This window comes from Heliangelus exortis, chromosome 11 (genome assembly GCF_036169615.1).
Source record: "Heliangelus exortis chromosome 11, bHelExo1.hap1, whole genome shotgun sequence".
Lineage (NCBI taxonomy): Eukaryota > Metazoa > Chordata > Aves > Apodiformes > Trochilidae > Heliangelus > Heliangelus exortis.
Window position 1 is genome coordinate 13,467,319 of NC_092432.1, and position 23,529 is coordinate 13,490,847.

General features: G+C 51.1%; 1 protein-coding gene across 1 annotated transcript in view; it reads left to right on the plus strand.

Moving 5' to 3' along the window:
* LINGO1 (leucine rich repeat and Ig domain containing 1) overlaps positions 1 to 23,529 on the plus strand; it is a 157,011-nt gene that overhangs the window by 67,820 nt on the left and 65,662 nt on the right. The window contains exon 4 of the mRNA XM_071754734.1: positions 19,351 to 19,520. The gene's annotated coding sequence lies outside the window, so the exon portion shown is untranslated. The remainder of the gene's footprint in view (positions 1 to 19,350; positions 19,521 to 23,529) is intronic.

Below are 23,529 nucleotides of genomic sequence, written 5' to 3' on the forward strand. Positions count from 1 at the left end.
GGAGCCCTGGGAGTGTCACCCCTCTGGCACAGCTTCAGGGCTCTCCTTCCAGCCTCGTAAGGATGTTTCCCAGTGTGCTGGCAAAGTGTCCTTGGTTGGTGCTGCCCTGCTGTGTGGTGGGGCCCTCAGGATGCATGGTGGAGGGCAGAGGTGGCAGTGATGCTCCTGTCAGGGAGAAGGGAAGCCCTTCAGCCACTGCTGCTCTTTAACACTGCCTTCATGCTGCCTAAGCCCTGCTCTGGCTGGTGGCAGAGATGCACAGGATCAGTCAAAGACTTAACAAGTGCCTTGGGGAGAGAAATGTGGCGTTGGGGGAGAAGGGCTCTCCTCAGCCTCCTTCTAGATTGTAACAGACAGCTGCCATGGAGAGGCTGGCAGCAGAATGAAGCCCCAGCCCGTATTGTGATAGAAAAATAAAATGGTTTGGGTTGGAAGGGACACTAAAGGTCATCTAGTTCCAACTCCCCTGCATGGGCAGGGACACCTCCCACTAGACCAGGTTGGCCTTGAGCTCTTCCATGGATGGGGCATATATTTTCTTCCCCATGTGATCTGTGCTGTGTGCTCACATGGACAGAGCCATCACAGGTACCACAGTGGAGAGAAGGTGTAGCTCAGTGATGCTTTATCAAACCCACCAACTGAGCTGGTGGCTTTTAGATCCCACCTTGGACACAGCAAGGGCTCAACTGAACCTTTGCTGGAAGGGACAAAACACAGAGCAAGGGCTGCCTGTGCTTCAGGAGAACTGGGGAGGAGGACACAGAGAGGGAGGGAGAAGGGAACAGGGGATATAAAAGGAGAGGACACAGGGTGGTAGGGGGCTGCTCTCTCCTTCTCATTTCCCTTTAGGGTGGCTTGAACAGCTCACGGTGTCCCCTCCCTGCAGAGGGTAGTGGGCTATCTGCAGAGTGCTCTGCTCTACCAGGAGGGAATGAAAATGCAATGCCAAATATGTGTTTGAAATGTCAACAGAAGGGCCTTGCAAGATTGACTGCAGTCTCGTGAAATATTTAATTCTTTCTGTCCTTATGAAGAGAGATGTTATTTTGGATGAAAGATTTATGCAGGGGGAGGAGGGCAAGGGAGGAAAGGAGAGAGGGGGAAGAAGCGTGCAGGGAGAGGGAGGGGACCGGCTGGCTCCCTCTCCCACTCCTACCCCTGCCAGGGTGCCTGTTTGATCTGCCTGCCTATTACTCATCACTGGAAATGTTGGATGTGGCTTCATTATCTCAGCCTCGTTTATTTCCATCAGCATTTTTCCCCTTTCTGCTGCCTTTATCTTTGCACAGATGTCTTATCACAAAGCGCCTGACTGCCCAGCCTGCCCCCAGGCACAGGTACAGGGAGCTGGGGACACCGGTGGCTGTGGGTGGCCCTGCCACGAGGAAGCCACCCATGCCAAATAATGGCAGAGAGGTGTCTTGTTCAACAGGAGAATCCTTTGCAGGTTTTCAGCTGCCTGAGGTCTTGCTTTCCTATGGAGGGTACCAGTGTCTGATGCTGCATATCTGGGGGGGAACACAACTGGATCTAACCAGGCTCAGGGAGGACTGGGAGAGCATTGCCCTGACCTTCTCCCCCCTTGGTACCATCAGCTGCCTCATGTTCAGGGGCTCACTGCCTCTCCATCTCCCTAGGGTTTGCTGCACGGGGAGCCTGTGAACAGCCAGATCCCCCAGGGCTCTGGAGCGACCCCTTCCTCTCAGCTGGAACCTGCCTCCTGCTCTGCATCCTGCCAGCAGCTCCTGCAGGTGACAGCTGCTCCGATGGGTCACCCTGCTCTGGGTTGGCCCTGGAAGAGGGGAGCAGGATGGATGTCTGCAGACATGCTCTCCTGGAGCCACCTGGGCAGTGGAGCTTAGCAGAGGCCTCTGGCATCTGTTGTAACATCAGTAACAGAGAGAATCCATCTGAGGTCATGTTAGCAAGGCCCAAACTGGCTGAGGTAGAGTCTGCCCACCCCTGCCATTCTTGATATAGAAAAGAAATGAGTTCCTACTAGCAACAGGAGCAGAGATGCAAAATTCCAATAGCAGTAAAAGACAAAAAAAAACAGCAAACCAAACCATACTTGGAAAAAAACCAACCCTTTTGATTCCACTGAATGGCGTTTTCTTAAAAATATTTTTCAAAACATTTTGGTAGTTGCTTTTCATTTCTAGTTCTTTTTGCAAAACTATAAATTACTGTAGATTCATTAACCTAAAAATTGATTTTCTTTCATTTCAAATGTGTCAAAAATGGGACTTTTTGACCCTCTGAGCCTTTTCCCAGAATTTTTGTGGAATGGGTAATTTGTCACAACTGATCCCTTTTTTTGAAAGGCTTGAATTTCAACAAACTGGTATTTACTGATGAAAATGTATTTAGCTGACAAATTCCCAAACCAGCTTTATTCAGGCAGTGACTGTGATTTCAGGTTTCCAGAGTGGAGTGGAGGAAGGGTTTGGTACCTGATTAGGAGCTTTCACATTTCGAGTTGGGAAGCAACCTATGAGCTGGCACCTCTCAGGCAGCTACAGCTCTCTGTGCCTGCCCAGCTCAGGTTCCAAGCAGAGACCTGGAGCTGAAAAGGGTGGTGATGTCCTCTCTCAAGTCCCCTGGCCACCCATGTCCCCAGCGTGCTCTGTGCAGGGCAGAGCATCTCAGAAACCCACTGTCCTTCTCTTACCTCCCCACAGAAACCACACTGCTGGCACTGCTGGCATCTGAGCTGTTACACTCACTGCGGCGTTAAACCTTGATATATGCCTTTAATATTTAATTGGTCTTTAAAAAACATAAATAGGCAGGGTATTAAATGCAACTCCTCAGGCAGAATAAGGTGAAGTAATGTATGTTACCCGGTGACTGGTGACATCTTGCAAAATGCACTTAGTGTGGTTTGAAAATGAAGGCTTGGGAGATGCTTCCTCTTCTGCTGTACTCTGATGAGAGCAGGAAGCTGGTGGTGCTGGGGGAAGCCCCTTTCCTTCCTCCCCAGCCCCACAGCCACACTGCAGCCCTGCAGAGCACTCAAGTCCCGTGTCCCGTGCCCCGTGCTGGGTGATGGAGGGGTGGTTGGAGAGGCCAAACCAGGCTCCTACTTATTCCCCAAAGCAGATGTGATCACCTGTGGCACAGACCCACCTGGTGCTACCTGCCCCCAACCTGGGGAGCTCTGCTCAGTGCCGAGACAGGTGAGACAGTGTGTGGCTTGTTCCTCAAAATGGATTTTATAGGTCCTCAAACATCACTGTCACTGTCTCCAGAAAGAGATGTGCATCTTCAATATGCATCTTCAGTGGTACCCAATGACGAGGTCACCAGAAGCCCTCCTCCTCCAGCCTCTGCCAGCTGCCTTGGCCAAGTGGGAGCTGTTAATTCCAAACATTAAAAAGTGTTTTCTGAGGGTCCTGCAGGTGTTTTGCAAGTTGCAGTAGTCGACAGGGGCAAGAAGCACACAAAAGTTCAGATGGGAATAAGGAGGCAAATTAGGGGTCCGAGTCCTGGGGCTGTGTCTTTTGTGGGTGGCAGTGCTGGCAGCTCCTCCAGCTGCAGTGCAGTCTCATCCACTCAGTGTTTTGCAGGATTTTGCCTGTGAATTCTCACCAGCAGCTGTGCTAGGTTTTCATAGGACTTCATCTCCAGCCCCACGTGTCCCAGTGGGAGTCCATCCCTTGGGGAGTCAATTCCACTGCCCCACTGAGACACAAGATCACAATGCAAAGCTTGGGCCTTCCTAAGAGGAACTTGTGGGCTGTAAAGCAGATGTATGGGCAGATAACCCTTGGGAAGACTAAACCAAACAAATTAAGCCCCTGCTCAAACATCTTTTGAAGTTCACAGGAGGTTCAACTGATGTGCTGAGGGAAAATTTAGGTTTATTAAGGAATCTGGGATTCAGTCACTCCCCCTAACCACCCGAGCCAGCAATCCTCACAGAGGAGGTGGGAGTAATGCAAAGATCATTCTCCTCTGCCATCACTGGCACACTCGTCCGGGTCCTTCAGCATCACCAGTACAAGTGGTGGGTGAACCTCCATGCACCTAGAGGCTGATTTTTCAATCAGACCGAGCACTTGAGCCTCCCAGGGTTCAGGTACTTGTCTCTCTGCTGCCACTCCTGCCTCTTCAGCACAACAAAGTGGGCTGGAGATCCTGAGAGAACAAGTTTTGCTATGAAGCTGATAGTGCCTGAGGCTTGCGAGTCGGGGGTGGCATGAAAATAGCCGCTCCTGGGGCTCGGCTCGCTGCTGCTCACCCACAGCAGCCTCTCAGCCACCACCAGCTGCTTCTAAATATGGAGAAATGCTGCAGGGCTTCAGCAGTAGCACTGGGGAGCTGCGACCAAACACATGGGAATAATGATCTGCCCGGGAAGAGCAGAGATGTCTGGAGGGAGTGGAAGAGCAGCAGCAGCCATAATAACAGAGGAGCAATCCAGTGGGGAAAGGCTGGATCTGAGGGCTGGGTAACAGTCCTGACCTGGCTGAGAGAGGGACCTGGGACTTGTTGGGGGGAAGTAAGAGGCAGAAGCAGCTTATACCTGACCCCTGTGCCATTCAACCCACCGTAACTGTGCCTTGGTGGGCAAGCGGGGAGATCCCTGCTTGGGCAAAGCCTTCTGCTTTCCTTCTCTGCAGATGGAGCGGGCAGGGCTGGTGTGCAAGTCTGGATCAGGCAGATCTGGCAGCCACACTGTGCCATGCAGGCAGTCCCTGCCTGTCCTCACCCTGGGCACCCACCCAGCTCAGAGAGGCGCTTCCGACCCAGACCCACTACACACACCCTGCTCCTTTTTCTCTCACAAAGCTCCACAAAACCCAGCCAAAGCAACACAGAACAAGCCACCAGCATCAGACTGGAAGCATCAGACTCTTCTTTTTCCTTTCTCTCCCTCTTTCCCTTCTTCCCCCACTTTTGTTCTCCCTCCTCTGCAGAAGCAAAGCATTTTGGAGACTCTGCACTCTGTGCTAGCCTATTATTCATAGAGCCTCCTATCTCCCTGCTTCAGGATGCTGCCTGGATCCGACCAATTACCAGCTCCCTTGATGTATAACACCATAAAACCCTTAACCTCATTATAGAAAATTTCTTTTGAATGGCCTTTAAAAACCATCTCATTACACAGGAAGAACTGTAATTACCTTTAACAAGACAGAGATATTGTGCGAGTGAGTGCGTTCAGGCTGTCAAAACAGCAGCGGTGGGAGTTCATCTCCAGCCAGTTTCACCACAAGGGCAAACACTTTGTAATTCCCTCCCCTGCCTCACTCTTCCTCCCGGCTCTCCTCCTGACTCCCATTCCTCCCCTTCTCCACGCCTTTGCCGGCCAAGCACAAATCCTCACTGGGATCCTCTCTCCACGATGCAGCCCATCATCCCCCGGCTCCTGGTCTCTGCAGTCTGAACAAAGCTCTAGCAAATCCTGTCCCTGCTCTGGGATAAAACATCCAAGGGCTGCTGGGGTTCCTGGAATAAGGGCTGGGCTTGACCAGGTGACAATGTGGCTCCCAGGAGTTCCCATTGCCACAGCCCCGCGGTGCCCAGCCTGCAGGGCTGATATGACCTTTCCCAAGCCAGGACACCTGGACTTAGCAGGGAGGGCTGGGTGCTGGTTTGCCTTCCCTGTCTGCCAGGAAGGAAGAAAAATCCTCATTTGTAGGGCAAACCCCTGCCTCTGTACCTTCCAGCCCAGCAGCATTCAACTCTTTACCACCACATCACAGCTCAGCCTTGGAGGGGGACTGGAGGGGTTAAGTTGTTTTCTTTTCTGCATACATGTGATTCAAAAGAAGATATTTTTTCCAAAAAATAATTTTTCCATCCCATCTGTCACTAATGTCAATGCACTCCTTTGCTCAGATCCAATTAAAAAAAAAAAACCAACACACCACAAACCAAAAAAAAAAACCAAACCACCCTAAAAATCTAACATTATTTTAGAAAAAATCTGAGTACATGCTGCCAGAGCTGTGATATTTTACATTTCTCAGAAAGGAGCTGTTGCATTTTTTAACCCTTGGTAATCATCCTGAGGGGCTCCACCACCCCTGCCAGGCAACTGTACCCCTCCCTCCCTGCTCTCTTCTGGGGTATTTCTCCTTTATTTATACCCTTTATTATTTATGCCTCAGGGTTGTGATTTTTTTAGGTGGTTTTTTTCATGTAGACAAAGGAGAGGGTCATTGAGTGCCCAACATATCCATCTCTGGTAGCCCTGGCAATGCTCTCTCTGGCATTGATAGAAAAGAGCATTTACCGCCAGCATTTAACACAGGTGGACATGTCTCCTTTTACTTGGAACCCCTTAACCCTGCTTTGTTGCTGCTGATGGACCTGGTTGCAGAACCAGGTGTTGTGAGCCCAGGCCCTGTCAGGGTATGGTATGGTGTGGCAGGGTGTGATATGGAGTGGTATGGTGTGGTATGGTGTGGTGTGGTATGGTATGGTGTGGTATGGTGTGTCAGGTATGGGACTCCCTCTGCTCCTACCTCACCCTCCCCAAAAGAGCATCCCTTGCTGCACCCTTGTGCTCCAGGGGATGTTTCTGCAGCCACTCCCTGCGTCTTGACCCCCCAGAAGACCCCCCTCAGGTTGACAGCTGAGCTCTGGGCTAGGCACTGGCTTTCCCAACACCTCCCCAGTTAGAAGCTCCCTGCTTGGTCTACACCCTGTGTATCTGTGGAGTTGGGCTTTCTCAGTGTACTCTGCTTGTGACTCTGGGCAATGTTGAGGACCAGCATGGAGAACCAGGCTGGGTTGAAGTGTGCTATCCATGGCTTGTGGGGCCCTCCTGGGGCTGGAGGCTGTGTCTGGGAGGAAGGTTGGACTCCTGGGGCTTGACTTTCCCCTCTCCAGAGCAGGCAAAGGGGGTGCCAGATGGCTGGCTGGACTGTGGTGGATCAGGAGGCTGTGGGTAAAGCAGCTGTGCTGTGTTTGCTTTCCCTCCCGTGCAGCCTGCTAGCTGAGGGCTGAGGTTTCCTTTTTACACCCTTGGTAATCACCTTGGGTAGTTGCATTCCCTGTCCCAGCATGCCAGAGGCTCTGGGAAATGTTCTCAGTCTTCTCCCTGCTGCCAGCACCCAAGAGGAGACACAGGGCTCTCTGCCACACTGGTGGTGACCACTTCTGCAGCCTCCCTGTGCCTCTGCTGGGCTCTGGGGTGCTCAGGATGGTGTTCTCCTGTGCTGTGAAGTATTTACTGTAACTATCTGTACTGAGCCACCTTCACAGGCAGAGGTGGGGACCCTCCTGGGAACATACTCACTGTGGATGGCAGCAGGAGAGCCTGCAGCAGAGGTTGGTGTCACCCCAGGACCCCTGGGAGGGTCTCACAGAACCAGCCAGGTTGGAAAGCACCTCTGAGATAATCAAGTCCAACCCTTGATCCACTACCACTGTGGTTCCCAGACCATGGCATTGAGTGCCACATCAGTCTATTCATAAAAACGTCCAGGGATGGAGAATCCACCACCACCCTGGGCAGCCCATTACAATGTCTGATCGCCCTCTCTGTGAAGAATTTCTTCCTAATATCCAACCTAAATCTCCCCTGACAGAGCTTAAGCCCAGGCCCTCTTGTCTTACTGGTAGCTACTTGGGAGAAGAGACTGACCCCCCCCCCTGGCTCCAACTTCTTTCAGGGAGTTGTAGAGAGTGATGAGGTCTCCCCTGAGCCTCCTCTTCTCCAGTCTCTGGGAAATGGGTCCTGGTCTGCAGCCTTTGTTAGCCTGGACATGTTCCTGAGACATTCAAAGCCCACCTGGATGCATTCCTGTGTGACCTGCTATAGGTGACCCTGCTCTGGCAGGGGGCTTGGACTTGATGATCTTTTGAGGTCCCTTCCAACCCCTCACTTTCTAGGATTCTATGATTTTGTCCAGCTGTGAGGGCCCTCCTGAGAGCATTTCTGCTCCTCTTCTGTGTCTCTGACCTTTTCAGTGTTGTGCAGTGGCATTGGCTGCGGGAGCTTTGCTCACCGTCTAATGGGCCCGTGGGGATGGAGGGAAAACGGGCAGCCAATAAAAACACAGCATATTGAAAAGGTCAGAGCTGTTTGGTGTGACACAATAACTCCCAAAACTTCTCTGGAGTTGCATCTCTGCATCCCCCAGTGGCATGCTGAGGGCAGGGGCTGGGGGGCTGGTGGAGCACAGGGTAAGGGCTCTCAAAGCTCTGCTGGAGGCAGCAGGGAGCTCTGCAGCTGTGATTTTGCACCTTGGCTGCACCTCTTCAAGCTGCCTTGGAGAAATCCTCTCCAGAAGGAGGGCTTCAGAAAGTGGGCTTTGCTTCCTGCTTTGTGAAGGGAAAGATGCCCTTGGGGTTGGGGTGATTGCTGTGTTTTGCTGGCAGGTTCCTGCCATGATCCCAGTAGCAGGGGACTGGACAGATAAGTACCAGATTGAGGTTGTTTCAGTGCCATGCTCTGGATTTGTGCCCCTGGTGTCAGAGGTGGCAGGCAGGGACCTCAGTCCTACTGAAGAATGCTTTGTCCTGGTATTGGTCCTGCAGGGTGCAAGGGGCTCACTTCAGATTGCCAGCAGGATAAGGGTGCATTTAGAGTCAGATGTCACCTGGCTTTTGTGTGCTCCTCTGGCAGGTCACCTACAAAGAGAGGGAGCTGAGCCTCCCTGCCTTGCCAAAAAGGGCAAATTTCTCCTCAAAACTGTGCTGATCTAGTGAATCTGCCCTCCTTGAAGGGGAGGGCGGAAATATGCATCCAAAAGTTTTTTAACTGACTCAGTGTCTCCAGCATTTGTGCAGGGGGAGTCCCCCTCTGTGCCTTTGACCTCCTCTAGTTATCCACCTCTGTCCCAGCACATCTGTGGGCTTGTCCTCTGGCTCTCACCACCAGCTGGTAGGGACTTCACCTCTGCAGCCAAGGTACATTTGATGGCCCTTTGTGGTGGCAGAGCAGGGCCCAGTGATCCCACCATATGCCTGGCTATGGAAACAGGCTGTTGGCCTGCCAGATGCTGGGCGCAGAGGGAGAAAAAGGTCCTTTAAAAAACCCCACTTATTTCATCCCACCAAAACCATTGTGACAATTTACCATTGAAGGCTCCGTATCAGCCCTTGTGCCACAACAACAGTTCCTGGAAAACATCAAACAGCACTTCATGCAGCTCCCTTTCCTGTGGCAAGCGAGAAGCATTTGGAAATGAGAATTCATTGAGCTTAAGAATGCAACTTTTGAAGTGCTGAAAGTGAAAACGAAGGGGCAGGGGGAAATTGTGGGTTGGTGCCAGGCAGGCAGCAGCCAGGGCTGAGCTCTGGCCCCGCAGCAGGTCTCTCCCTGGCCACTGCATTCCTCACCTGGATGCTGATTTGTCTGTAGACTGTGTGCCCAGTGGCTGGGGCTCACCCAAGTTTCTGGCAGAGGAGACAGAGCATTTTTCACTGCTCCCTGTGCTTCAGTTCCATGGCTGGATTACCCTCTTGGCTCCCCGTGGTCAGGCTCCTGTGTGCCCAGTTCTCCCAGCACCCAAACCCCAGCCATGGGTGCTGTGGATGTCTTCCCAGCCTGCTGCTTTTTCCAGGCTTTGGCTTCACTATTTAAAGTCCTCACGTGGTGTCCCAGGGACGGTCTCTTCTGTGACTTGTTCAGTAAATATGTAATGTGTTGGTTTACAGCTTTATTGCTTTTATGCAGCACTAATGTAATGCTATTCAGAGAGCTCTGGTGGGGCTATTAGCAGCTGAAGTGGAGGAAAGGAAGGATGTGCTTCCTCTCCAAGCCCATCATCTTCCCCTCTTGATGCTCTCAGCCATGATATAATGGTCTAACAGAGACAACTTGTCTCTGTTAGCACTCAGTGAAAAACAGTCAGTGGGATCATTAGAAGTGACTATAGATTGTCCTTGTTTTTAAAAGGGATCTAAAATATTTGGCCAAAGTCCCACTGGAGCACTTTCAATTTTGCTAAAACCTTCTGCTATTCAACTTTCTTTTGTAGTTCCCACCTGAATCAGGTTTGGGGTGACCTCTGTGAGGAATCACAGGTGCTCATAAGGGTGTCAGCCAACCAAGGAGGTGTCACCAGCACCCTGCCCCGGCCACATGTCACAGCTCCCTCAACACCTTGGAGCAGGGGAGCTGTCAGGCCTTTGTTGTGTGTTGGATGGGCTTGGAAACATTTTCATCTCTGGGACTCCCCTGGTTCAGGGTAAGACTTAACTCATGTTTTTAGCTGTTTCCAAATCTGCTTCTTCCAGACTTTTTTTGGGAAGGGATGTTACCCTGGGAGCAGAGCCCACTCCATGATGAGCCTTGTGCCCCTGTGCACCCCACTAATGGGTGCATGGGTACCCCTTGCAGGTTGTTAAAAATGTTGTTTTTCTGGGTTGGCTCTTCAGTATCTTTGCTGGTTTGGGTTCCTAGCAGTCAATAATTTTAATACCTAATTTTAGAGTAAAGGCACTCATTCAACCTGCAGTTCCCTGAACAGCGTCACTGTGTAAGTGACAGAGATTAATATTACACAGAAGTCAAGCTGCTGGTGTGAGATCAATAGATCATAACTTGGTGATGTTTGAAAATACATCATGCTAACAGTTGATGTTTTGGCCCTGTCCATGCATTCTCATGAACACCCCCACCCCTGCCCTGGGTGCTGCTGCACCTGTGGTTGCTGATGGAATCAGAAGACTGTGAAATAACATCACCTGTGCTGGATGCCACTTAGTGGCATGTGCCTGGTGGAAAATAAATACCCTGATGGAGAAAGAGTTGGTGCTGCTGGGACTGGCCTTAACAGCAGGGTGAGACTGGGAGAGCAAGGGGAGGAGACAGTGGGTGTCCTGTCCCAGATGAGGAGAGTACAGGACATTCCTGGACACTCCAGACTGTGTTGCTGGGTAGCTGGGCAGAGGCTCTAGGCTTTTGGGGCACAGCATTTTACCAGCATTGATGAGGAAAGGCAATGTGATGGGGCCCTCAGGGCAGGGCATGGCCCATAGAACCATAGAATGTCAGGTTGGAAGGGACCTTAAGGATCATCTGGTCTGACCCTTCATATTACTGTGCAATGTTTTTATGTCCTTGCCTCACAGTGACTCTTCTCAGCCCCAGCACATGGGATCACAGAATTGTCAGAGTTGGAGGGGACCTCCAGAGATCACATAGTCCAAGTGTCCCTCTAAAGCAGGATCACTGGGAGCACATTACACAGGACTGCATCCTGGTTTTGAGGCAGGTTTTGAACATCTCCAGAGAAGGGGCTCCACACCCTCCCAGGATCTTTGCACAGAGGCCCTTGTTTGACAGCTTTAGGTGACTTCCTTGAGGACAGGGCTCAAGGTACAGGCTGAGTCTGTTTTGGTATGGTGTCTCCTGTAACTCCTGTGTTTATCTCCTCCTTGTCCCACATGCCAGGCAGATTTCTCTGTGTGAGTCAGGCTCTTTGGCAGGGAGTTCAGAACAGAGTTCTGCAGCCAGCTGTAATAATATTCTCTTCAGGGCACCCAGACACATGCGCACGCACCTCTTCCCTCATATCTTGCTCTGCTTTCTCCTCCTTGTGAGGAAGCTCATCTCCCCAGCCCTCGCCCATCAGAGCAGATTAGAGCAGCTCTCAACTCCTCCTGCACTGTGGAGGAATTGCCAGGATCAGAGGTTTGGCTCAGAGCTGTGGGGGATGAGCTCTCTTTCCCTAAGCCCAGCTGAGAAAGGTGGTGAGGTGGTGTGCAGTTATTCTGCATCAGTGGAGGATGCTGGAGGAGATGCACTTTCCTCTGGTCCCAGGAGTCAATGGGAGCTGTGCTGAGTTTTGCTCAAATGGAGGATGCTTGTGTACACTTCTGTAAGCAATGAAGTGACTCAGGTTGCCCACTCAGTCTTCTCTTTCAGCAGACTGTTCCCTCCGGATGTGTCTGAAGCATCCTAAATAAGACCTGTGTGTGCTGTGCTCCAAGGGGGAGGTTGTACTGAGCTGCTCAGGGAAAAAAAAAAAAAAAAAAAAAAAAAAAAAATTAGGCCATTGCTTTTTCTCACGCAGGCAGGAATTTAAAGAGCCTTTGAGGGAGGAGTGTGGGCATGGGGCTAAATCAGAAGTGAGGAGCTGTCCCCTCCTTTGGCACCTCACCTGCCTTGCATGAAATGGGGACATTGGAAAAAGGGAGGCTGCAGGCTGGCTGGCTTTGTGCAGTGTTCCTACCATCCAGCAGAAATCACTAGAGAGAAGCAGCTGGCTTTTTGCTTTGCTTTGCTGGGTAGGATTTCCAAAACTGCTCAGTTTTTTTACTGCTCCTCCCAGAGAAACGAATGGCAAATCTTGCTTGCCTGCAGTGGCATTAGGTAACCAACCTCACAGGAATCCTTGCCTCACTCCTCGATCATTTCTCCAGCCAGATGCCCAGGCAAAGCATCTGTCTTTGTCTTCCAACCTGCGATGCTGTCTCTTCACTAATTAAATGAGGAATATCATCTCTTTATATTTCTGTCAGCTGACTTCAAATTAAAAAGGGACCTATAAGACCAAGAACTACCTTATCCTCCCCTTGGGGATTGCCTTCCTTTTTATTTAAGTTTTTTGGAGGACTGATAATTCCATCTGAAGGTCTCCTGTGATACTGCGGTAACCCTTGGATGCGATTCAAGCGTATCCTGGCCCCTGGCGTGTGCTCATTGCCTTCTAATTGCTCTAAACAAGTTGGGAATGATGAAATTAAAGTGCCACTGATATCAGGCAGCCCTGGCACGCCGTAGTTCCAGGCATGTGAGGGAAGTGGACAGATGGGGAGATGTTAGGGTAATAGGTATTAAATGCAGATTTTACCCTGTTTGGGATCCCCACCTAAGCACAGCTCAGGTTCTCGATGCAGCAGGTTTGGCAGCTTCCATGCTGGTGCCCCAGCTGAGCATTTGGCAGGAGTTGGTACAGGACATAAAACTGAATGACCTCCCCCAGTTCCTCAGAGTTTCCTGCATTTGTACAATTCCTCTCCAAGGGCAAGGACCTGCAAAACAGCCTGAGGCTACACAAAATCCCCAGTCCATAAATCCTCAGTGGACAGTCTTGTGGGGCAATGTGGTCGAACTGAAGCAAGTAGGTGCAGGCTGTTGGGGCTGTGCTCGTTCATCTGAGGGGCAGGGCAAGCTTCACGTTCACTCCCTTACCCTGTAATGGATTGAAAGCTGAGTTTTGAGTTCTGGGATTGAACCCAGAAAGGAGAGAGTGGGATCTCCTTCCCTGGTGTGAAGAAAAGCTGGTCTGAGACTCTCGTGTGCCTGGGAGTGGCATTCCATGCTCCTCTGGCCCTGCCAGGGAAAGCAGCTCGTGTCCCAGCATGGGGACAGTCCTGCCAGGGATGCTGGAAAGGTCAAGTCATAGAATTCTAGAGTGTTTTGGGTTGGAAGGGACCTTAAGTATGATCTAGTTCCAACCCTCCTGCTATGGGCAGGGACATGTCCCACTAGATCCCATTGCTAAATGCATGGGAGACTGTGGGGCTGGGATCTGCCCTGAGAAGCAGCTGAGGTCTGGTTTGTGTCATTCAGTAGCTGCTCAATCTGTTTCTGCACAATCTCTTTCTGTCCAGAACAGACTCATCACATAACTCATGGAATGAAATCCCTCCAAGTCATGGGGCATGCAGACAAATCTAACATTCACCTGACTGAGTATCCCATTTCTGATCCTACAACAAGAGCTCCCCAGGTGTGGCAGAGGTGCTCCTCTCAAGAGGAGCATCTTGGCCAAGGAACTCAATTTTTAGAGCATACAGGGGGTGGCTGGTCCCAGGGCTGCAGGTGAGGCTCACTGATCTGCAAGCACTCGTGGGCCAGTTTTGTGATTGTGCAGTTAATATTTTCCTGAAGATGGATGGCAGGTCCAGCACAGCAGTTTTCTTTCCAAAAAAACGCCAGTCATTTTAATGGCTTGCCTAACATTTGGGTCAAGTCCAGCCACCTGGCTTTGCATAATAACTCTCCCAAGCCTTCTTGAGCTAGTCTTGTGATGCATCAGTGTTATCAGGACACTTGAAAAAGATGGGAGGTGCAGTGACATGGCAGCCAGGCCTGCAGGATGGCTGCTTGGTTGCAAAGCAATGGGAAGTTACATTTGCTCAATCTGAGCCAAGCCTGTAACTGGCCTTGGCCCCGACTTCAGCTTCTCCATGGCTCATCAGATGTGTGCCCTGCAGCGTGCTCACCCAAAGGTGAGCACAGGATTTGTGTTGAGGTGACAGGATCCCTTGCTCTGGGCAGCCCTCCAGGCTCAGAGCTGATTTTTCAGAGGAGCACGAGACCTCTGAATTCTACCTGTTGCATATATAGAGACCAGAGGAGACAATTTATAACCCATTGGTCTGACCCACTCCACAACTCAAGCAAGAAGTTGTCCCCTGCTGATTCCACTCTCAAGTGCAGTAACTCTGGGCTCACTCAAGACATGGGAGCTGCAGGGTCTTGCCTCTGCTGGCAGGCAGGAGAGGTCTTTTTGAAGCTGCAGAGCAGCAGACATCTGTTCCTAGGTGGGGTATTTAAGTAAGTCCCTGGAGGGCACTGGTGCTGCTGGGACCCTGCTCTGGCAGGGGCTGTGCAGGCTCAAGAAGTTTGTTTGCAAGAGACTGCATAGAGGCTGCTCTGGGCTGCCCAGGGAGGTGGTGGATTCTCTATCCCTGGAGGTTTTTATGAATAGACTGATGTGGCACTCAGTGCCATGGTTTGGGAACCACAGTGGTTGTGGATCAAGGGTTGGGCTTGATGATCTCAGATGTGCTTTCCAACCCGGATGATTCTGTGATTCTCTGGGCTGGTCCCAGCGGCCAGGTGGGTTGGTATCTTAACACGTGCCCCTCCAAGCAAATGCCTTGCACTGCAGGAGATGGTTACAGTGGCTGTAAATTCCTACAGGCAAGAAACACCCTCTGTTTGCTAGAGTTTGGTAATTCACTAACTGTCTCAAAAGGATCTACAAATTGTTGGGAAGTGAGCATGAGGCCATTTGTGCTTTCAAATGAGTGAGTGGCCCAGTCTCCCTGGTGCCCAGCACCCTGCAGGGCTGTGGTCCTGTTCAGGGATACCTTCCCACCCATCTCTGCCATTCCCTCTGCTGGGATAGAAGCGTTCCCTTCAGTTGCAGCCCCTCTGGAGTCATGCTCATACCCAACGTCTCTGAATTACTGAGAAGAGCCCATGCCTGTGCTGGTGACTTTGAGATCCCCTCTCAGCATCTCCACCTGCGTTTGTGTTGACTGTAGCAAAGTTAATCCCATTTTCCTTGCACTGTGTGTGTCTTGGCTCATCTCTGCTCTCACTTTGTCCTCTTCTGCTTTCCTTCAGCCACTTCCAGGAGGTGACTACCTCCGGGCTTGGTGCTTTGGATTGGGATAGGTCTGTGCCAGCTCCCACCAAGAGCCATCTCCTTCTCTGCATGGCTGAACACAGCATGGTACATCTCTGGACCTGTGAGGGAAAGGTGTCCTGCTGCTGCTCATCAGCAAAGGAGATGGGCACTGCCACAGTCCTGGGGAAGAGGGGAAGCACAGGGCATGGCTGGCTCATCCGTGCAGGCGTGCTGGGTTTTGGGCAGGGCTAAAGTTGGCTGTTCCTGCCGGGCAAGCAGGGGGGGAGGAAGGAGCAGTGCTGGGTGGAAAGCCCCGTTGAGATGGGCTTGGCATGGGAGGAGGAAAGGAGCAGTTCTGGCTGTTCCCAAGAGGAGCCATGGGAGCTGTCACCCTGTGTGACCTCCTTTTTGGCAGCCGCAGCCAGCTTGGCTGTTGTGAGCAGTGGAAAAGGCAAAACAGGCATCAGAGCTTGCTTTGTCACCAGCAACTGCTTGATGCTCTAGACAACTGCCTTGGTGGCTTCTGCTGTGAGGAGCCTTGGCAAGGCTTGGTTTGGGGCAGCATCATTTCTGGGGAGCAGATGCCTTGACTTTGTTCCAGCTGAGCTCTGTCCTGCTGGTAGTGGTGCAGTTTGTCACGCTAGGACTCTGCTAACTGGACCAAGCTTCAGTGTCCCACGGGCTTTATATCCCCATCCCCCCCCCAACAGGTCAGGACTTGGAAACCCCCTCTGTCACTGAGCAGAGCAGGTGGTTCTCGGGTCCCCATGTACCTTAGGTGCCCAGAGATTTGCTGGCATTGCCCTGCAGGGCAGTAAGTGGAAGGAACAACTTGTTTTCCTATCTTGTTCTCTCCTGGCTGAGATTTCATGGAGCCTTTCACCTGGAGGTGAAGTCACTCTCTGTGACCACCTTCAGCAGCCGCTTCTCTGCATTGTGGGTTGTAAATGTCCCCTTAATTTAGTGCCTGCAGTGCACTAAAGCAACAACCTTAGCACAGCCTCTGCATAATAACTGAAGAGGCTCTAGAGCTTTTTCACAAGGCTTCTCTCCTTGACTGCTATAGTGGCCAATTGTCTCCCTCACCCCTGGGTGCCTTTGCCCCATCCCTGCTGTATGCCCCAGCCAGATCCACTCCTCGAGGTGAGGAGGCTTCTGGTGCCTCTGCTTATCCCCCAGGGTATCCCCCTTATCCGGCAGGGGCAGAGTGGGAATGGCAGCAGGATCCTGCCCCTGCAGGGCTCCCTGCATGGCTCTGGGGTTCTGGTCCCATCCCCATCTGAGCAAGCACCAAGACCGAAGCATCATCCTCCTCCTCCGCTGCCTCTCTGTACTAACACTGAGCTGCCCCACAACATGTTCTTGTAAGTCTCTCCCTCTTCAATAGAGATATTTAGCCCAGTCCATCCAGGTCAGTCCCAGCAGTTGCTTGCCAAATGGTTCATTTCTTTTAGCTAAGCTTACTAGTGAAAGGTGGTGTTTTTTCTCCTTCACAAAAAAGAATAACAGCTTTGACCTTGAGGAGACAAATTATGAGGGTTCAGAGTTTTCCTTCCCTTTTTCTGTTTTTCTGGTGAAATATTCAAGTTGAGAGGGTTGGTTTTTTTTTTCTTCAACAATTTACTCCTAGTGAATAGATTTATTTCATTCAACTGCCAGCTACAAGAAAGCCCCCTTATTCCCTGTGGTATGGCTTTTCCCCCTCAATATTCAGAATTACTCACCAGTGAGTTTGCTCCAGAGCTGTTGTGGCACCAGCTTCTCACACCATTGGTGCCTGCCTCAGTTTCCCTTCCCTCACCTGCAGTCTGTGAGGTGTGGGGTGCCCTGCCTACTTTGTTTCAGACCTACTGGGGTGGGCTGATTTTAGGGAACCCGTGTGCTGCTGCAGCTCCCTTGCTTGAGGGTTTTCATTGAGGTTTGGACTGAGATCTCCAAACTCATTGCAGTAGTGAGCCTGAGAGGCAGCGTCCCTCCCCTGATGGGCAGCTCACTGGCTCTGCCTCTCAAACCCTTTTGATTTCATTTGAGCTCAGCTTCCTCACCTCTCCACAGGCCCAATGTTTTGGGAACAGATGGGCTTCATTTCCGACCGCCACCCCCTGGACTTGGGAGGAGGTTTGAGTTTGGAGCGAATCCGCCTCCTATTCCGTGCAACTCCTTCCGGCAGCTTCCATCCTGCCCTGCCCCTGCGTGCATGGAGCACCTGGAAAACTGCCCTCTTGGTGCCAAGGAAGGCTCTCTGAAGGAAGATTGTTCCTCCCTTGGGAGATAAATCTCTCCCTGTGTTACCTTCAGAGTAGCAATGGCTGAGCATCGTCTTACGGCTTGATACTGTTGAGATGCTTAGGCTAAGCTTCATCTAATCCTCTTTCATCTCCCAGTGATCTCACAAGAACAGGTTTTCTGACACCAGCCATGGCATTTTGTGGTGTGTACTCATGCTGGAAGTGGTGCTGGTGCCCCTGCACTGACCCAGAGGCAAAAAGGGAGAAGAAAATGAGCAATGAACCTGTTTCTCTCCAGAACTCTAAACCTCACTTCTGCATGCTGGGATTAGGTTTCAGCTCTGTTTTTTTCACAGGGTTTTTGTGGCATGTGATTTCCTTACCCGACTTCATGTGGAACATAAACCAGATTTTTATAACTATGATTTTGAAGGGGGTGGTGGTGGTGGTGTTGAGAAAAATCTCCTGAATCTGATGTGCTTTGTTACTCTCTGCTGCATGCTACCTGGCAATCCTTGAGCTCTTTGGGGAGCACTTGCAAATTTAAAGCAAATTTGGAATATTTCCATTCCTTCCCTGTTTGCGAAGGCCTTGAATTCAAGGCAGAATTTCAGGCTGCTGGACTTTGCTCATGCTTGAAAACTCTTGGACTGGGAAGTTTGTAATCAAAACTTGACTCCTGCTTACTGAAGGTGGGAGCCCTTTGTGTGTGATTCAATGTCCTCCAGCATCACACCTAAACACCCATCTGGGGGACAGGTCCTGGGATGTAGGGATGGGGTCACCTGGCTGTGGTGATGGCACAAGGCAGTGGCTGGGGCGGTCACCCAGGACCACCCTCCCATGGCCTCAGGGTGTGGGAGAGGGGACATGGTAAGCCTGATCAGCCCCTGGCTGGTTCTCAGCCAGGGAATGGTTAGAGCTCATCCCTGGCATCTGCTTTTGGCCAGCTCTGGGATGAACATCATCCCTTTCTGAGCAAGAGAGGTCAGGTAGGCAAAGCCTTCTGCAATGTCTGTCTGCCAGTGCTGCCGTGGTGTGGGCAAGGACTGATGACCATGTGTGGGAGGTAGCAACCCCTTCTGGATGTGGGACTAGGTCCCTTGGCTTGGGTTTACTGCTGGGAAGATGCTTCAGATATCCAGAAGATCTAGGGAAGTTCTTCTCCCCCTCTATTCTGCCCTGGTGAGACCATACCTGGAATACTGGATCCAGTTTTGGGCTTCCCGGTTCAAGAGAGACAGGGGCCTACTGGAGAGAGTCCAAGGGAGAGATACAAGGATGATGAAGGGACTTGAGCATCTCTCCTGTGAAGAAAGACTGAGAGAATTCTGGAAGGGGTCAGGACAAGGAATAATGGCTTGAAGCTAGAACATAGGAAGTTCCACCTCAACATGAGGAGAAACTTCTTTCCTGTGAGGCTGAGGGAGCCCTGGCCCAGGCTGCCCAGAGAGGTTGTGGAGTCTCCAAACCCACCTGGATGTGTTCCTGTGTGTCCTGCCCTGGGTAATCCTGCTGTGGCAGGGGGGCTGACTCAATGATCTCCAGAGGTCCCTTCCAAGCCCTCACGTTCTATGGTTCTGTGATCCTCCTGCTTATCTCTTGTGTGGTCCAGTGCTAGCAAGCTGATGGGTGAGTGCAACCCAAGAGCGAGGCAAGAGGAGATGAAAAGTGTTGCATGGAACCATGAGCAGTGTCAGGCAGCTGTGGGCTGCTACCACCTTGCCCTAACTCCTAATTCCTTGGCCTCAGCACCCAACACCTCCCCCCTTTCCCCCCCCCCAGGTTGAATATTTTTTCCCTTCAGCAACTTCTCACGCTCTCCTCATCCTCCTGTCTTGCAGGGCTGTGTGTCCAGGGCTGAGTGAGGTGCCCCGCTGCTCCGTGTTGGGTCTCATGAGACAGGCAGGACCACCTTGTCCTTCCCACCTGGGGCTGCAGCACCCCCCTTCCCTCTGCTGCACGGGAAGCCCCTCCAGCACCCAGAACAAAGCTGCAGAGATCTGCTGCCACGGTGAGTCCCTTGGCTTTTGTTCTCCTTTCCTGTGCCACTTCCCAGGAGAAGTACACACTGCAAGGGTTCGCTTCCCCCTCTGCAGAAGGATGCTCAGAGGAGGCCTGAAAAAAAAAAAAGAAGGCATTGAGAGAACAACTTATGCACTGAAAAAATTCAGGTTTCAGTCAACAGAAACAGCTCACGAATTCAGGTTGTATTTAGCAAGTGGTTTGGGCTGGGGGTGGGGAAGTGAAATGCTAAAAAGTTTCATTTTGACATTTTCAAAATGAAACCTTTCAGCCATCTGTTTGGAGATGACATTTCATTCTGCATTTTTTCGAGGTTTTAATTTTTTTTCGGGGGGGGGAAGCCACCTACAAACAAAATGAAAGCTTTACTTCAGACCAAACAAAATGTTTCGTTCAGGCCCAGATTATTACCAGGATTTTAAAATTCAGCTAATTGGGAAAAAAAAATCCAAAAAATTTCTGTTAACCCCAAATTACTTCTCAATAAAAAATAAAAACAAACAGAAAAAAACCAACAGTGAAGAAGAAAATCCCCCCTTGCCTTCCCAGCCCAAATCCTCAGAATATGTTGCTATTGGGGGAGGAATGGGTGTTCCACCCCGGACCGCTGGGCTGGTGGGCAGGAGGAGGGATTTTGGGCTGATCACAGGGAAGTGGTGGCTGCAGAACCCAGCGAGCTGAGCTGTTCGCTTTGTGCATGCGAGGGAGGCGGAGCTGCGAGGGCTCCTACTGAGCATCGCTGCGTTTGGGTTTTTTTTCGGGGGGGGAAAGAGCCTGTGGTGGCAGAACAAGTTGTACCAATGACTTCGGGGATGGCAGGAGAAGCTCTAGGGGAGTCTAATTTTAGCTACGGTAGCAAGCTTGTGCCTGCTGTGCTGGGTCCACCTGGGAGACAGCATCCTCCTGGGAATGAGATGGAGCCCTGAGGATGTGGTGGTGGCCCCGGGCCTCTGCTGGCTACTTCTGAGTGCCACAAGACCTCATAGTGAGGTGAGGATGAGACGTCATGGCAGGTCTCCCCCAGCCCTGTCTGTTCCCCATGGCATCTGTGCTTTGAGCAACCTGGGATGGATGAGAGGTGTCCCTGCCCACGGCCTCTAAGGTCCCTTCCAACCCGAGCCATTCTGTGAACCTAAGCCCATCCAGTGACTCGTGCCCTGTGTCAGGAAGGAGGAATGGAGGCTGAATCAGAGTGGGTGGGTAGGAGAGACCCAAAATCAGGCCATGAACAAGACCTGTGCTGCTGTAGTGGGGGAGCTGCAGGCACTCATCCTCCTCTGATCTCCAAGGAGTGTGTTGTCAGCACACCCCCAGCTCCCAGCAGCCTGGGCACAGGGCTCTCACCCCAGCAGAAAGGCTTAAAATACAAAGAGTGCCAGGCAGGTGTCTCGATACGTGGTGGGACAGCAGGCATTTGATAGCCCTCCTCGTGTGCTCCTCGTGCTTTTTGTCAGCAGTAGCTCCCTGCTGAAGCATTACAGGGTTCCTGCCTTTGTTTGCAGAGGCAAAATTTGGCTGTCCAGAGCTCTGCAAGATCAGGAGGGAGCAAGGGTTGTTGCAGATCCAAAATCAGCATCTGCCTTTACTTGGAGGGGAGCAGGTTGTGCCCCAGCCTCTGTCTGCTGTTCTGCAGGAGGTGAAATGGAGGAAGAGGGGCTCATTCCACAAGGAATCTCTCCAGCCTGGTTTGAGAGGGGTGGAATGGTCTTTTCCCAAGCCCTTACTGGAAGTCCCTGAGCCTGCTGAATCATTTACCTCTGGCTTTGTGTTTGTTATTCCCATCTTCCATTTTCTCTGTTTTCATCTTTTTCCTCCTCTCCACCTTCATCTTTATCAGTAGCTAATGAAACAGGCAGGGAGAAACCCAATTTGTACAGTAATTAAATTTACTTAGTGGGTATTCAGCTGGAGTAATGAGAAGTTTAATTCAATGATTAGTTTTTTCTTTCATTAATTAAAAATGGAACAACAGTGCAGTTACAGTGGGCTGCATTGATCCTCCTTGTGGAAAGCTGCTGATGGAGGAGGAGGAGGAAGGCTTCTCTTTTTTTTTTTTTTATCTTCTCTGGATGCTCTCCCTACACACAGATGCCTTTTTTTGTCCCCTGTCTCTCAGTTGACCCGCACTACCCAGGTGTTCCTGGGTCTTTCTGGCTAACTGGTGCTTGAGGCAGACATGGAAGAGAGTGATGGAACAGCACTGCACAAAGGTCCTCTCCCCAGTCTGTCCCCAGAAGCAGCCTTTCAGCTTAAAAAGGGAGTTGAAATATTTGCTGTGGGTAGAAGATTGAAAAGCAGGCCCCAGCCCACAAGACGTTTAGGGTGGGAGAGTTGTTTTCTTTTCTAGTTAAACAGATTTTGATCCATTTAAATATGTTAAATCCATAAACATGTTTTTAGTCTTTTAAAATAAGTGATGTGTGAAAGCAAAAATAAATAAATACACCAAACAAATTGTATCCCATTTTTCAATGCCTTCTGTGGGCTCCTGAGCAATTTTAGGACCTCAGATGTTCTCTGAAGCATGGTTGGACAGGCTGTGTTCCCCTAAAGCAAAGGCATTGGTTTGCTCCTTGTTTTTTTATGGCAGGTTTATTTTGGTATCTTTTTGGGATTGTTCCTAAGATCTGCTAAGGATATGAGTTCATAAGGAGGTGCAGTCAATAATGGGAATAAAAACCAAAACCCCACAACAAACAATGAACCATTAATTGGTGTATTGATCCAGTCAGTGCAGGAGCTATGTGCACAAGGGGGCTGGGAAGCAGAGGAAGGGCTGCATTCCCCCTTGTCTCTGCCCTCTCTGCCCCTAGTGTATCCCAAGTCATCTGAGCCTCTGCTGCTGCTCTGTGATGGTGAGAATTAACCAAGGGCTGGGGGCAGTGAACACTGGGATTTGAAGCCAGTAAGCACCAAGGGCACTCAACACCTCTGGGAATGAGGTAGTTTTTCTTTCCTTGGGTGTCCTTGAGTTATCTCAGATGATAACTGCTTCAGAAAAGGGTGAGAGGCTCCTGGCCAGCCCAGAGCTGTGTCCCCGTGGTAGGAAGGGCAGGCAGAGTCCAATAGTGCTCATGTCTCCTGAGGCTTCTCTGTGCCCACCCCCCTGGCTTGCAGAGATAATCAGGCTTCAGAATAACAATTTTTTTACCCCCCCAAAAAGGAGGATTACATCCCCTGCCTTGGGCGTTATCCCCTGAAACAGCAGAAATTGTGACGGAAAATGGTTTCGGGCAGGAGGAAAGGTGAACCTGGGACACTTCTCTTTCCACACATGGCAGGAGAGTCACAAACCATGGGGTACCTGCTCTGCCCCTTCTCCACAGCTTGTACCTTGGCTGTGGGGAGCTGAGCCTGGGACACAGTGCAGGGATGCAGCCTTGGGCAAGGGCTGTGCCTGAGCTGCCCCCACAGCGCTGCCCATCCGGGGAGGCTTTACTGGAGGTGGTGTGAGCCCACTCTGTCCAGAAGGTGCTCTCTGTCCTTGCAGACATCTCCAGCAGTGTTTTACAGCAGTGCTTTTCAGAGGGCTTTCACAAGTGTGTGTTTCTTGAGAGATCCTTGCAAATGATTCCCAAGTGCTCTGGCCCAAATCTGTCCCAGTAGCTGTCAGCAGATCAATGCTCTGCTAAGTACAGGCCTGCTCTGTTTCTAAAATGGCTTCTCTTAAGCAGTTCATTTTGGTCCTTTCCAGCAGTGGCTCCACTAAATTTTGGTAGTTGTGTTTTTCTGTCTTTTGCAGCCTGATTTATAGTTCTTAGACATCAGATGAAGGGTAAGCTCAGCTGAGCTCTGCCTTTAGGGAGGGAGAGGGGGGAAATCTTCATGGCGTTTTCATGTGTGTCCCACTCTCCTCTCAAATGCCAGGTTTCCAGCCTTAATTTCTCTCTGGTTTCACCCACAGTGCATGTGTGGAAAGCAGAGGAGATGCCAAAGCCCAGCACTCCTGTGGCATCCAGTCCGCGAGGACCCCCACTCCACCTGACCCGGGTGGGTGG